Raw genomic sequence first — 14,178 nt, 5'->3', positions numbered from 1 at the left:
TCACTCGCACAGATGACTTCCAGACAGGTTTTGTTTATTTTTCTGCAGGTTTGGAAGATATATTTCACTAATTCTCAGGGAAGTGCTCAGAGAATAAATCACTTTCCTCATTCCTAAGAAAAAAGCCCAAGCTGAAGTATATTTGTTTTCAGACTGACTGGTTTGAAAATGACTGGACAAAATGTGATGAAATCTGTCTGCAACACAGGAAATCTTTAAGGTGAAAGGGAACTGAAAGCTCATTAAACTAGAATAGTGTGCTAATATTGCAGTAATGCAATGCTACATAGTCAATCCTGAGTGAATCATATTACATTTTAATAAAATAATAAAATAATGAAATAAGAATAAGAGGGAAAAAAAATGTATGTACCAGTAAGATTATTTTTACAATTATGATTTAACATTATTTGACATAATTTTCATTAAATTAAGCATATAAGTGAATTACTATGAAAACTGAACTGTCATGAAAATAAGCGTCAGTGCAAAAAGTCTTCAGGTACAAAAAACTGCCTTTATCTTCTTATTAAAAATATAATTACCTAGTTTTTTTCTGTGTCTAGAGGTGAAACGTGACTGGGACATGAGAGGCTTCACATGATTCAACCTCTTACTATATTCGTTTCAACATTATCTACCCAAGTTTGGGTGAAATTACATCAGAGCGAGGCTGTGCCTCTTGACCTGAAACAAACTGTTCCTGCAGACTACAAAGACTGAGCCTGAACTTGTGAAAGACTCATGCAAGTCTACTGGACAACTTAGAGAAGATTTTTGTTTTAATCCGCCCCTATAAAGAATGGGTTTGTGTAAACTCTCTTCTCTCTCGTTTAGTTCACGGTTTTAAAAGCCACTTGACCCATAAGTCAAGCCATTAACAGCTTTCCAAATATGAATGTCTAATGACGAACTTAAGCCCAAATACGGTCACCAAATACATCACTGATACATACAGAAGTCATACAGAGCCTTAAGCACTCCTTAGAATAAATTTTACTCAAACATGCATGAAACAGCATCAACAGGTTCTACACTTTTTTTATTCCTTTTATGGAAGTCAAACAAATACAAAAGAACTAAGAGTTGTCTATAAATATTATGATGGAATCTGTAAAAGGTCTCTGGTTTGTTGATTCACTCAATAAGCTAAAACAACTCTAAAAAGATCTTTAAATGTCAAGCTGTTCTTATTTGAGCTAGCATTTAGCATGCTAGATGAGACTGTAAACAGATCTCCATTTTGAAAATTTTTCAGTGTTGCATTCCTCCTTTATAAACAGACAGTCGGTTATGAGAAAGATACCAGTATTGGTCGTGTGCACTTCTTTCATTTGCACACACGCATACACCCTTCTGCACAAGACGCAAGAGCTTCACCTTTTGTACTAGAGACTGACATATTTTTGGGAATTTTGCGGGTCACGGGAATCCCGCGGGATGGGAAACAAAATCACTATTAATCACGTGATTGGGACGGGACAGGAAAAAATGTGAGCATGATTGGGAGGGACCGGGAATCGTAATAACACTATGATACCCAACTTTATACACAAATATACCTTTTAAATAAATAAATTGTATATTTTAATTTTGAACTCAATTCTAGTTGCCCTGTCTCTTTATGCTCTCCTCCTGTTTGCTTTGTTGTGGCTGGTTAAGCGAATGACGTAAGCAGTCCGTGACAGACAGACCGTTAACGGCTGGTCTATGTGGTAATAGAGTACATCGAGCAGGAAATCCAAACACTCGCCTATCATTCATCGACCTCAAATATGGCTTATCATCTGAAAGATGTATGTAGTAACAACTTTACATGGCCGCTCAATCTAATGTTAACCTACAGAAATGTGCGATATTGTATTGAAGCATCTGTGTGGAAGCTGAACAGCAGCTCGCTCGCAGCAGGGCAGATGGAGGTGCCGGATGCGCTCACTTGCTCTTAAAATACTCCGTAATTTTTGGTCATACAGATAAAAGTAATACATCTTTTGAATCTGTAAAGACTCTACGTTTATTTGTGTGTACTCAATATAACAACGAAACGTAGGGCTTCTGTAAAATAATTAAAACAAACAGGATGCGCTTTCTGCCGTCTCGGTCATGTGAACTTGAGCGAGAAACTTCGAAACTCCGTGTATGAAAAATAAATCTATAGAGAGTGAAATGTCTACTTTCAAATGAAAAAATTCAAATAGAAAACGTGCATGTTAGCATGGATGATTTACATGAAATTTAATGTGTGTGCAATGCACACCGTGCATTGTTTAAGCTGGCTTTCAGTTCAATAAAATAACAAAAAACTACATTTTGGATTTTTATTCAGCTAAAGTGGGAATGCTGTGATCTGTACTGTATTTCTATTTACTGTAACTGACAGATTCTGGCCAAAAAAACACAACATGGGAGTGGGAGGGAATGGGAGTCATTCTTCCGGGATTGGGACGGGAAGGGATTTTCCCCCAGTTTTTTTGTGGGATTGAGACAGGACGGGATTTTTTTTGTGGGAGTGGGACGGGAGAGGTTTGAAAATCCACTCCCGTGTCACCCTCTATTGTGTACAGAGGCTGCAGTTCATGGAGTTCACGACTATGCTGTTTAACCAGCCCTGAAACAGGAAGCCAAATACACACAAACACAATACCTCTAGGAGATTTTTAAATATTCATTGAGTAGTTTAAAGTGTCCCCTATTAAAGGTTCATATTTTGGTTTTGTGAATCCCCAACAACAGGTTGACATGCATGCAAGGTCAAAAAACACTTCTATTGTCTTATAATATGCATTTATTTTTTACCTTATTTGCTCAACGACTCCCAAACGATTCGCTCAACGATTCATTTTTCCAAACCCCTCCTTTGCCTGACTGTAATCTGCGGTGATTGGTCCGATTGGTCTCATTTTCATTTCATCATGCCTGTAATGCCTGATAAAGCAGCGTTTGTGAGCACAGTGCTGCTTTGTGTACAGCATTACTGGGAAAACAGCTATTTTCCACTCCAAAAGCCGCACCTAGTGGCAAACAGTTTGTATTTTTTTATTCAGTCCAACGCGAAAAGACCAAGTGGGCGGGCAATATGCTAATGTTTCATGTTGACTTCAACATGAAATGCTTGGGATTCATTTTAAAGTCCCCCTGAAGTAAAAAATGTTATCCTTTAAAACTCATCTTTGATCATCAAAATGACATATTTAAATGTTTCTTTCTTGTGAAAATACTTTTCTCATGCCTTAAAATAGCTTGAATACAACTCTACACCCATGCCTCATTTACTATACGCAGATCTATGAATATGGAAATTTGCCCCGCCTCCACTCAGTCACACACCAGCCAGTGCCTCCTGATCCACTAACTGAACTGTAGAAAACGCGATACAATGGCAAGTGGAAATATTGGTTTAATTAAGCCATATGTGTTTGAACCAGAAATAAGCTGGTATGCTCAATGTAAGCAAGGAGACTGATGGCTAACTTCGTGAGGTAACATTATCTCTTTGCGCTGGTTCGTACACGGATAATGACTGATAAAACTGTTTTTACTAGCGGACAACTACAGTGGATACTGTAACATTCGTTAAAGTTACTTGACAATGTTGTGTCCTCAAAATGCCTTGAAGACTCAAACGCAAAAAAAAGTTTGTGCTTCCAAATCGCACCCGCGATCATACGCGTGTGATGTGCGTATGTTAATGCAGGAGAGGTGCGTCTGACTCCGGGCTACTTTTACGGGTTATTATTCAAGTTAGCGGTTCTAAACACAAATAAATAAGCGCTAACAGCACATGACATTGTGAAAATAGGGGGAAATATTAACTGTTAGCGAAACATCTACAGAAAAAATATAAATGTTACCGGATTAACCTGGCTGCCTTCTCACTAGACCCTCTGCTTTGCAGCACATTTAATGATATACTAAGGATAGGATCCCTTAACACGATTGGTTATTGAATTTTGTGACGTAGCAAAAAAAGGCTGTTTCAAACCGCTTTTCTGTGACTGCCTTTGGGAAATTACAGTTTTAAAGTCACCTTGAAATCAAAACTGAAAATTCTAATTTTTTTATGGAATACTGTGTTTATTATAAATAATTTATCCGTGCACTTCATTATTTTTAAAAAAAAATGTATGTGCCCTCGTAATCTTTAATCAAAAACGTTAACCTCCCCTCACCCTCAAAACAACTCCTCTACTCTTCCGGTCATGAGCTATGGCGCAAGGGTGGAGCTATCTGGAACTGCCAGCAGCTGTAGTGACATCAGTGACGTTTGGAATAAACCACAGGGGGAAAAGCTGAAGCTGATGCTTCACTTTATAGCACTGACACCAGTCATGAGGGAGTATGTTACCCCTAAACACTGAAAAGATATTAGGATATTACGACAACATTACTCTTAGGACATCGCAAACTAATTTTTTTCATGAATATGACTTAACCTGAATGCTCAGTCATTCAGGCAGTCTCTCTCTCTCGCGCTGTTTAGGCATGTTTTGTGCCGTTGATCGTCGTCTTCATCCTTAATAAATAAAACATTTACTCCCTCACCACTAACTGCAAACTGGCATTCAGATCCGCCTCCATTTTGTTGTCAACGCCCCAGCTTCCAACGATCCATCAATTCCCGAAGGACGAAATCAAGTCCCGCCCTCTCATTTCAGATGCCGTTTCACTCGGATATACATCACAGTAGAGAAGAAAATACAATCGCAACTTCCGTTTCATGCCGACTTTAAGGAGAAAATACTCAGCAATGGTGTTGATAAATGGATTGGCACATGGTTTGTCTAAAAGCATATTAAAAACACCACATAGACAAATAAACAACAAAAAACTTGATTTTCACCACAGGGGGACTTTAAAAACAACTCGTTTCAATGATTCAGAGTTGACTCTTTCTTTTGAGAGACAATAACTTTATACACGGTGCACTTTCAGATTTAAAGCTTTGCAGGATGTTTTCATTCACTTAGAGCTGTGTTACACACTGCATGAAAGGTACATTTTCAAAAATCCATAATAGGGGCACTTTCAAATATAAGTCAAAATCACACACAAGAACATGTTTACCAGTAGTCTGCACATATGAAAATGCAATAAACAGTAGCCTCGGCACAGCCGACTTCCCTCAGAAGTTAACTACATCCTTCCTGCTGCTAAAACATTAGTTCTGATAGCGAACACAACTCAGAACAAACGCAGGGATGAGGGCCTCTTTAAGAAAGATGAAACCTCTAAATATGGAAGATTTTACTTGTGTCTTACTTGAGGGGAGGGTGTAGGTTTGGCTATGAAACATTCCTCTTGAGATTCCTGCCTTTACCCTATATTACTATGCAGTGCGTAACCAGGCAGACATGCCTAGTTACACAGTGTAACCCTTTTAACTACATAAACACAGATCAAACGGATATATAAAGTTGGCCTGACACTCTCCATGAAATATATTGTATGTGTTGTGATTGGACAATTTTGTAATGGTTACATTAACCGTTTAGGTTCCACACATTTATGTAATGATATTTTTAGCTTAGTCATCCTGAATTTATGCAGCTCACACCATAAACAGTCACACCCTTCTGCTAATACCCCACACTGACAGTTGACTTGGACACATATTTTGGCTTAGGGCTTACTTCATTGTGTGTAAGCATATTACATTTAGGTTAGGGGAAGTTTAGGACTTTCTCCACTGTTCAAACAATAAGAATAAAAAGGACTTTCATAAATGTCATCATTATATGAGCAGTAGAGGCAAAATAACTTGGTGACTTTCTGTAGAAAAATGCAAACAAAAATTTCCTCAACAGGCAATTGTACGCCAGCTCTGTCGTAGCAACCAAACTAGCATGCAAATAAACCTCGCTATTCACTGCAGAGTTACAGAGCCTCTGAGAGTTACGTAACAAATTTGAGCTGATCTTTACTTTGCTTTAAACACTGAAAGCCTTAGATTCTGTACTATGGCTGATACTGGGCTTTATTACTTTGAATTATTTTATTTTATGTGTGTCCTTTTCAATGTATTTTAGGGAAATAAATAAACAAAGTTACAAAAATACAAATAATTTCGGTTTCGTCTTTTTTTTGGTTTTGTTTAATTTTACCCTCCTCAAAATTGTGTGTCAATGTGGGTATATTCATGTCTATATATAAGTCACCCAGGATTAATACACATCATAAACTATGTGCAATAACTATTAAACTAAAGATTAACACCTTTACAACAGCAACACGCTACTGGAAGTTTTACTTTATAGCCTCATTAACCTTAAAAACCAATGGTGTGAGGATCTGCATCCTTAGTTAAACAAACAAAAAAAGTATCTTTAAAAAATCGTATTTAATTGAATATGATAAAAAGAAAAAGTACCATTAAAATGAAGCCAAGATAACATAAACATATCTACCTCACAATGACGTACTGTAATGAGAATGACGTTAAACACACCTGTTCTTAGAAAGCACACAGTACAGGGCACAGTACAGGATTTTGCTAGAAATGCAATTACAGCCAACTAGACTTGTGGCGGTATTCTGTAATGCGGTATATCACGGTATTGAATATGCACGATATTGTTATCGTGGGCACTTTTAAATATCGCGAATAATTGTATATTACAAATTATTCCGAATTTTGAATGCATTTTAAGAATACTTTTCCCATCAACTGGTCAAAATGCACAACACGGCTGTATGCTGCGTGAAAGACGCGTGCGCACTCTGATGTAAACAAGCGCGGACGAGAAGTACATGGCGGAACATGTGAGAGATGAAAGCGCACTTTCACACTCTGACAGCAGATGGCGCTAAACTGCAGAAATAATAATAATGATAATAATACTTAATTTAAATACAGCCGTTACCCTGGTTTTGCACTTGAATCTGTGTAAAACTTTTAACTTTATACATTTTTCTGTATTGCTTTATTGCATTTAAATGTTCAGTTATTTTTGTTATAAGAAAAAAGTTATTAAACCTATTATACTGTATTATGACAGCACTTTTTTTAAAACTTAATTTCAATATCGTGATAATACCGTAATAAAAGCATTAGCAATTAATCGCAACATGAAAATTTGATACCGGCATATCCCTATAGCCAACATAACTTATTTGATTGCACCTACCGACAAGCTTTGTTTGTTCTTCCAATTTTAATTTGTAAGAAACAGGACCAACTAGGGCACCATGATTCCCATCAAATCAAGCACATTTTTTTGTATCAGTTTAACCATATAATTGGATAATCATTGTCTGTGCTTGAACTAACTTGACTTTTCAATCAATTTACCCATTTATTCCTCTAATTATTTAATGGTTTATTAATGACAGCCCCTGTATAACACACCCTATGCTCGTCTAGTTTGAACTTGATCATTCGTCTGGGTTAACAATTTGGAGTTTTTTTGAACAAATAAAACATTTCAACTCAAATCAATATTTTGTGTTTAATTACTTATGTGGGAAGTAGCTGTGTATTAAGCGGCATAATGTATATCCAGCCAGTTGTTATCGCAAATAAACCTCTTTAGGGTGATTTGCTTCCTCACTTAAAGGAAGCAAAAGTGTTTTAAACAATCACTAAAATCAACTGGGACTACGCAGTGAAAAGGAAGGTTAGATCTGAGAAATGGGTTTGGCCACTTGGGTTTGGCATTCCGTTAGTGGCATTTAGACATTTTTTGTTGAATTAAGTGTCCAAATACGTTTGGAGCCAATGAATGGTGAACAAGACGAGAAGCTGTCTGGTTTGTACGCAAGGAGAAGAGCTTACTCTGCAACAAAGACAAAGATCTCTCTCTTTCTACCTCTCTCACTCTCTCTGAGGTGATGCTCCGACTGGCACATCCTCTTTCTCAAGCAGCATCTATCTGCCAGCCTCTAATTCTGTAAAGTCTGGGAGTCACTCCACTAATATCATGATTTCACATAAGCCACTCACAACTACACTAAATTGCTTTTACACACTGCAACACATAAGTTTCTGAAATTTCACAGTGCTAACAATGCTATCCTTCACTGGAACGGGGCCCCACTAGGATTTAGCACTGCTGTATTACAAACAATATTATGTAATAATAATTTACCTACAGTAAATTACCTCAAACAAAAACTCTGCCCCCTCTTACAAACGTCTGGCATTAGCAATTACAGCTCAGCACCGATTCGCCCCATGATTTTTCAAAGGATATAAATTACCTCACTGGGATTCTATCATTGCATAATCTGATTCTGCTTAGAAATCCCTTTATTAGCGCCAATTAGGCTGAAATGACATTAACAGGGAAGTACATACAAGATACGCAGTCACGCAGGGGTGAATAAGAAAAGAAAAGCAGCCTGACTTGAGAAAGCAAAAGAGAATTATGTCTTCTGACAGTTTGCTTTAGGTTTAATCCTCTCTAATCAAATGCTTCAAATGTCTCTTTGCAAATTGAGATTTCCTCTAAAAGCTTGTTAGTTCTGCTTGATATAGTACAGGTCAACTGTACACCTGCCCCCAATTAGGCTACCAGATTTTGCAGCCGTCCTGGTGCTCAGCTGTAATTTTTCAACATTTTGAAGTGATTAGACAAAATAACATGTTTTGAACCATATCTGAAATCTGAAAAAAACTGCCTTCGTACACAGTATATGATGGTGAAGACATCAATGCATGTCTCAAATGAATGTCTAACTCAGATGCCTTTATCTGGTTGGTTTTATCCTTCGCAGCCAATAATATGTGGTTCAGTGAGTGGTGGAAGGACCACTTAAATGAACGAAATTCACTTAGAAATGCTCAGTTTTTCATTTTATCTTTCCATCTCTACTTAAAAATAATCATTGTTTAGTCATTAGATATTTGCTTGGTTATCTAAAGTTTACTAGAATTCATTGTAGATCATTAGATATGACAATTGTGCCTTGAAAGTCTGTATGAAACCAATTTCCTTATAAGGTAAAAAGGGAAATTAAAAAGTAGGGGAAAAGAAAGAGAGAGAATGACAAAGTTGTCCTACACAAATACTAAAACCTGACAGGTTAGTGACAGTTGTAGCACTGTTGTCTATTCATTCAATACACAGTGATGAATGTACTTTAAATGGCTGAACCTGTTTTATGATCAGATAATATCTAAAACCTTCCTGTCAAGCACACATTCTTCGCACATGTTTAATATCAGAGGCCGGTTTGGTATGAAAAGACTAAGCACGAGGGTTGTCTTAACAACCAACAATGCGTGTACATGTTTCTCTGGCATTAGAGAGGCACAGAAGTGTGCATGTTGAATGAAGCGCCCTGTACAACACAGGCACAACACTAGGCAGTGTGCTGGGAATGGGTCAAGAACACGACCTCACTGGCCGTGTTATGTTAAGCGTTCCCTAGCTTGAAGCCAGCTGTAGCTGTCCCCTCCCTAGGGACATATCCATCGTTCCCAGAACGTAAACCAAACACTAGAATAAATGCAGCAACAGCATAACACAAAGCTGTTTTTTTTTTAAAAATACTTTAGGTCTAATTTAACTTAAGAATCTTATATCAACCACACTATATTTAGCAGAAAACCAGTGAATTTCACTCATCTTAAACTCTAAAACATCCCAAATGTTTGTTTTTATGGTTTGCTTCTGTCTTTCGTGATAAAAGACTAAATAAAACCCACAACATCATGTAAAGTCGAGCTCAGGAAATCTGAAAGACACTTGATCTATCATGGGTGATCATCATGCAGCTGTGGTTAGGTTAGCCATGTATAACAGCTTACTAGTCACGTATGAGTCTCTAACACTAGCAGTATTAGTCACTAGTTTGGATGGTGCCCAAAATAAGACTAGAGCTGGAGCTTTCCAATTAAAACATAACTATCAATTTTAAGGCGAATTCTAAGGTAAATTTAGTTAAGAAAATTATAACACACAATCCAATTAAATATATAAACCACATTATTGTAAATATATATATATAAGCATCTAAGTGTAGTATGCACACACATACCAAAACTCCACCATAATTCTAATCATAATGATGATATAACCAAACAAATAACTTATAGAGAATAGTGTATTGTATATTTTTCCTTTGTGTAATACTGTAATAAATGGCAACATTGTATGTAAACCCAAAAATGCCAATAAAGTACTTTATAATAGCTTAACCTTATTTCTTAAACTTATTTACATAGTAAAATACATATAACATATTTAAAAAAAAAGATTCTAAAGATGTTAAATAAATACTGATCCCATATCCACTCTATTGTAAGTTAAAGATGTTGGCCAGTAAATATGGACTTGTTTTTCCTGAGCTGAATCAGAAAGAGCTTTATTGCCAGGTATGTTTACACATATGAGGAATTTGATTTGGTGACAGAGTCATACCCAGAACAAACAGAATAACAGTGACAAGATACACATAATAAAAAAATAGAAGTAGTAAATAGGAAATGGCACTATACAACTATTTATTTTGAAAGAACACAATATACAATATAGACCAGGGATCCTCAAATCTGGCCCACGAGATCCACTTTCCTGCAGAGTTTAGCTCTAACCCTAATCAAACACACCTGAGCATGCTAATCAATGTCTTCAGGATCATTAGAAAATCACAGGTAGCTGAGTTTGATCAGGGTTGGAGCTAAACTCTGCAGCGCATTGGACCTCCAGGGTAAGATTTGAGGAACCCTGATATAGACAATAGTACACCTTTATTTATTTATTTTTAAGTACATTTAAAACAGAGAAAGTCTTAAGAGGTATACAAGCATATGTGGCAGAATCACTTATGCAAAGACATCATCTCCTGCCAAAAGAGGAAATGGGTGTCCAGGTAACTATTTGTGCTGCATGATCTGCCATTCAGGACCCTTTGTACTAGATCAGTGATTAAACCACCAGACTTGCAGTCAAACTGAGCAAGTGTTTGTAGAGAAGCTCAAAGAGTGATTATGTCTCACTCCTACAGACAATTCCTTTTGGATCGTGGGAAAGTGAGAGATGAGAGGGGGTAATACGTAACAACTCATTACGACAGAGGTTTTGTTTGAGTTGGTGGGGAAGTATCTGCTTATCGCACAAGCAAAATAATCGACCTGCAAGAGCAGGAAATAACAACGCATTGGCACAATAATGAAAACTACACACAAATGAGAAAAAACTGACACAAGCTAAGAGTGCGCACCTTTTGTTTCATTGTTACATTTGTTTGATATGCTAAGAAAAACAAAAACAGACATTTCTGAACAATCAATGATGGATGTTCTAAACCTGGGAGACAGAAAAGAAAATAATAAAATAAGCGTGTCAGTCCAGGATGTTCGAAAAAAAAGATTCTAAAGATGTTAAATAAATACTGATCCCATATCCACTCTATTGTAAGTTAAAGATGTTGGCCAGTAAATATGGACTTGTTTTTCCTGAGCTGAATCAGAAAGAGCTTTATTGCCAGGTATGTTTACACATATGAGGAATTTGATTTGGTGACAGAGTCATACCCAGAACAAACAGAATAACAGTGACAAGATACACATAATAAAAAAATAGAAGTAGTAAATAGGAAATGGCAATATACAACTATTTATTTTGAAAGAACACAATATACAATATAGACCAGGGATCCTCAAATCTGGCCCACGAGATCCACTTTCCTGCAGAGTTTAGCTCTAACCCTAATCAAACACACCTGAGCATGCTAATCAATGTCTTCAGGATCATTAGAAAATCACAGGTAGCTGAGTTTGATCAGGGTTGGAGCTAAACTCTGCAGCGCATTGGACCTCCAGGGTAAGATTTGAGGAACCCTGATATAGACAATAGTACACCTTTATTTATTTATTTTTAAGTACATTTAAAACAGAGAAAGTCTTAAGAGGTATACAAGCATATGTGGCAGAATCACTTATGCAAAGACATCATCTCCTGCCAAAAGAGGAAATGGGTGTCCAGGTAACTATTTGTGCTGCATGATCTGCCATTCAGGACCCTTTGTACTAGATCAGTGATTAAACCACCAGACTTGCAGTCAAACTGAGCAAGTGTTTGTAGAGAAGCTCAAAGAGTGATTATGTCTCACTCCTACAGACAATTCCTTTTGGATCGTGGGAAAGTGAGAGATGAGAGGGGGTAATACGTAACAACTCATTACGACAGAGGTTTTGTTTGAGTTGGTGGGGAAGTATCTGCTTATCGCACAAGCAAAATAATCGACCTGCAAGAGCAGGAAATAACAACGCATTGGCACAATAATGAAAACTACACACAAATGAGAAAAAACTGACACAAGCTAAGAGTGCGCACCTTTTGTTTCATTGTTACATTTGTTTGATATGCTAAGAAAAACAAAAACAGACATTTCTGAACAATCAATGATGGATGTTCTAAACCTGGGAGACAGAAAAGAAAATAATAAAATAAGCGTGTCAGTCCAGGATGTTCGTCAGCTCAAGCCTTTAGAAGAGCGTCAAAGAAGTGAATCAAGCGCTGAAACAATACAATGCAGGAATATGCTAAAATGAAAAGATTAATGAGAATATACTGTTAAATAAGATTCATGGAATTGCTGGTAGTTTAACAAACTATACAATGCTACTATTACTACTGAAATTTGAATAATAGAAATAACATTAAGAAAATAATACACAAAAATATTAAAATAATGAAAAATGATTTGCAATGTATTATTTATTATAATAAATGTATAGTCTTATTATTATAAAATAATATATATTTATATAATTATATAAAACTACATATTTTTATTGATATCATTTATATAAAAAATTTTGCATACATACTTTAAATCAAAATATATAAAGCTAAGCATTTCTAGTCAAATGCAGTTTAAATGGCATGGTGACACTTAATATTGACATTTTTAGTATTGTTCCTTAAATCTGTTCCTGCTTGGATTTCCCTTTGCAGGCAGCATGCAGTGATGTGTTAGCCTCATTCAGAAATACTGCTTAGTCAATCTGTCAAAGGCAGAACAAGCAGCCATACACTCTCTTGGCAGGGTTTGTGGACTGCCGCACGTAAGGGGCTAACTAATGTGCTCTTTTGTTGTGCTAATGTGCTTATAGCATCTGTGCATCTACACTCATTCCATAGTGCGTATCAATCACACCAACCAGCAACCATGTACTTCATTCACTACAAGGAACTCTGTTTAGGAGTAAGCAGTGAATTTCTGGGAATTTTAACCCTGTACTGTATGTTTGTCTTCGTGAGTAAGTAGTACCTCAATTGTACGACAACCTTGCCTCACATTTCTTTCTCCTTGTCAAACAACAAGCACGGCAATCTCAGACTGTTTTCAAAACACAAAAGCTGCTCATGAGGGTGATATAACTTCATATTTTAGATAATAAACATTACCTGTGGATCAGCTGACAACTAAATGTTTCCATACACAACTGCAGGTCTGGATGGAGAAGGCTTAGTATGGATACTGCATGATAAACACACTTTCACTAGGCCACGTGTTTAATATAAATCACTTCTGACATGTTGCCGGTACTGAGTCAAAGCGTCAGTGTCTGGGTGATTAGAAATGATACTATAAAGGACACTACCAGGTGGTCATTTGAAACCGGTAAAATTCTGGAAAGTTCAAGGATCCAGTAAGAGAATGCATTAGTAATAAGTTATATTTACAGCGCTAATGCAGAGAAAACACGGACGATTTCATCAGAGATGTTTTTTTTTTTTTGTTAAGATTTATTTTTGGTGTTTTATGCCTTTTATTTAGATGGGACAGTAGGTCGACAGAAAGTGAAGTGGGTGAGAGAGAGAGGGGGGTGGGATCGGGAAAGGTCCATGAGCTGGGACTCGAACTTGGGACGCCCGAAGCACAAAGGCACAGAGATGGCGGAGAGATGGCAGTAAATTATTATTTTCAGCGTGTATTTGGCTTAAAAGCACGAGTGTTTTATAATAAATGCCGGCTGAAGGTGTTTTAGATTATGCGCTGGTCAGTGGTTTATGTATTCTGAATGGATCCGTATAGTAGCATGTACAGTCAGGTTAAGGCAGCAGGTTTAGTGGTCTTTTGGCGTCTCCCTGCGGTCCTGTTTGGTATTGCAGCTTAACTGGTGCTTTTTTATATAAAAAAAATGCTCTAAACAAATTTCTTTCTTTCTACATTATATACATACATTTGGAATTAAGGAAAAAAAATTTTTTTGGAGGGGGATGGGGG

The sequence above is a fragment of the Sinocyclocheilus grahami genome, unplaced genomic scaffold, assembly GCF_001515645.1.
Source record: "Sinocyclocheilus grahami isolate Dianchi unplaced genomic scaffold, SAMN03320097.WGS_v1.1 scaffold1382.1, whole genome shotgun sequence".
Lineage (NCBI taxonomy): Eukaryota > Metazoa > Chordata > Actinopteri > Cypriniformes > Cyprinidae > Sinocyclocheilus > Sinocyclocheilus grahami.
The sequence above is the reverse complement of the archived record's forward strand: the minus strand, read 5'-3'. Positions refer to the sequence as shown.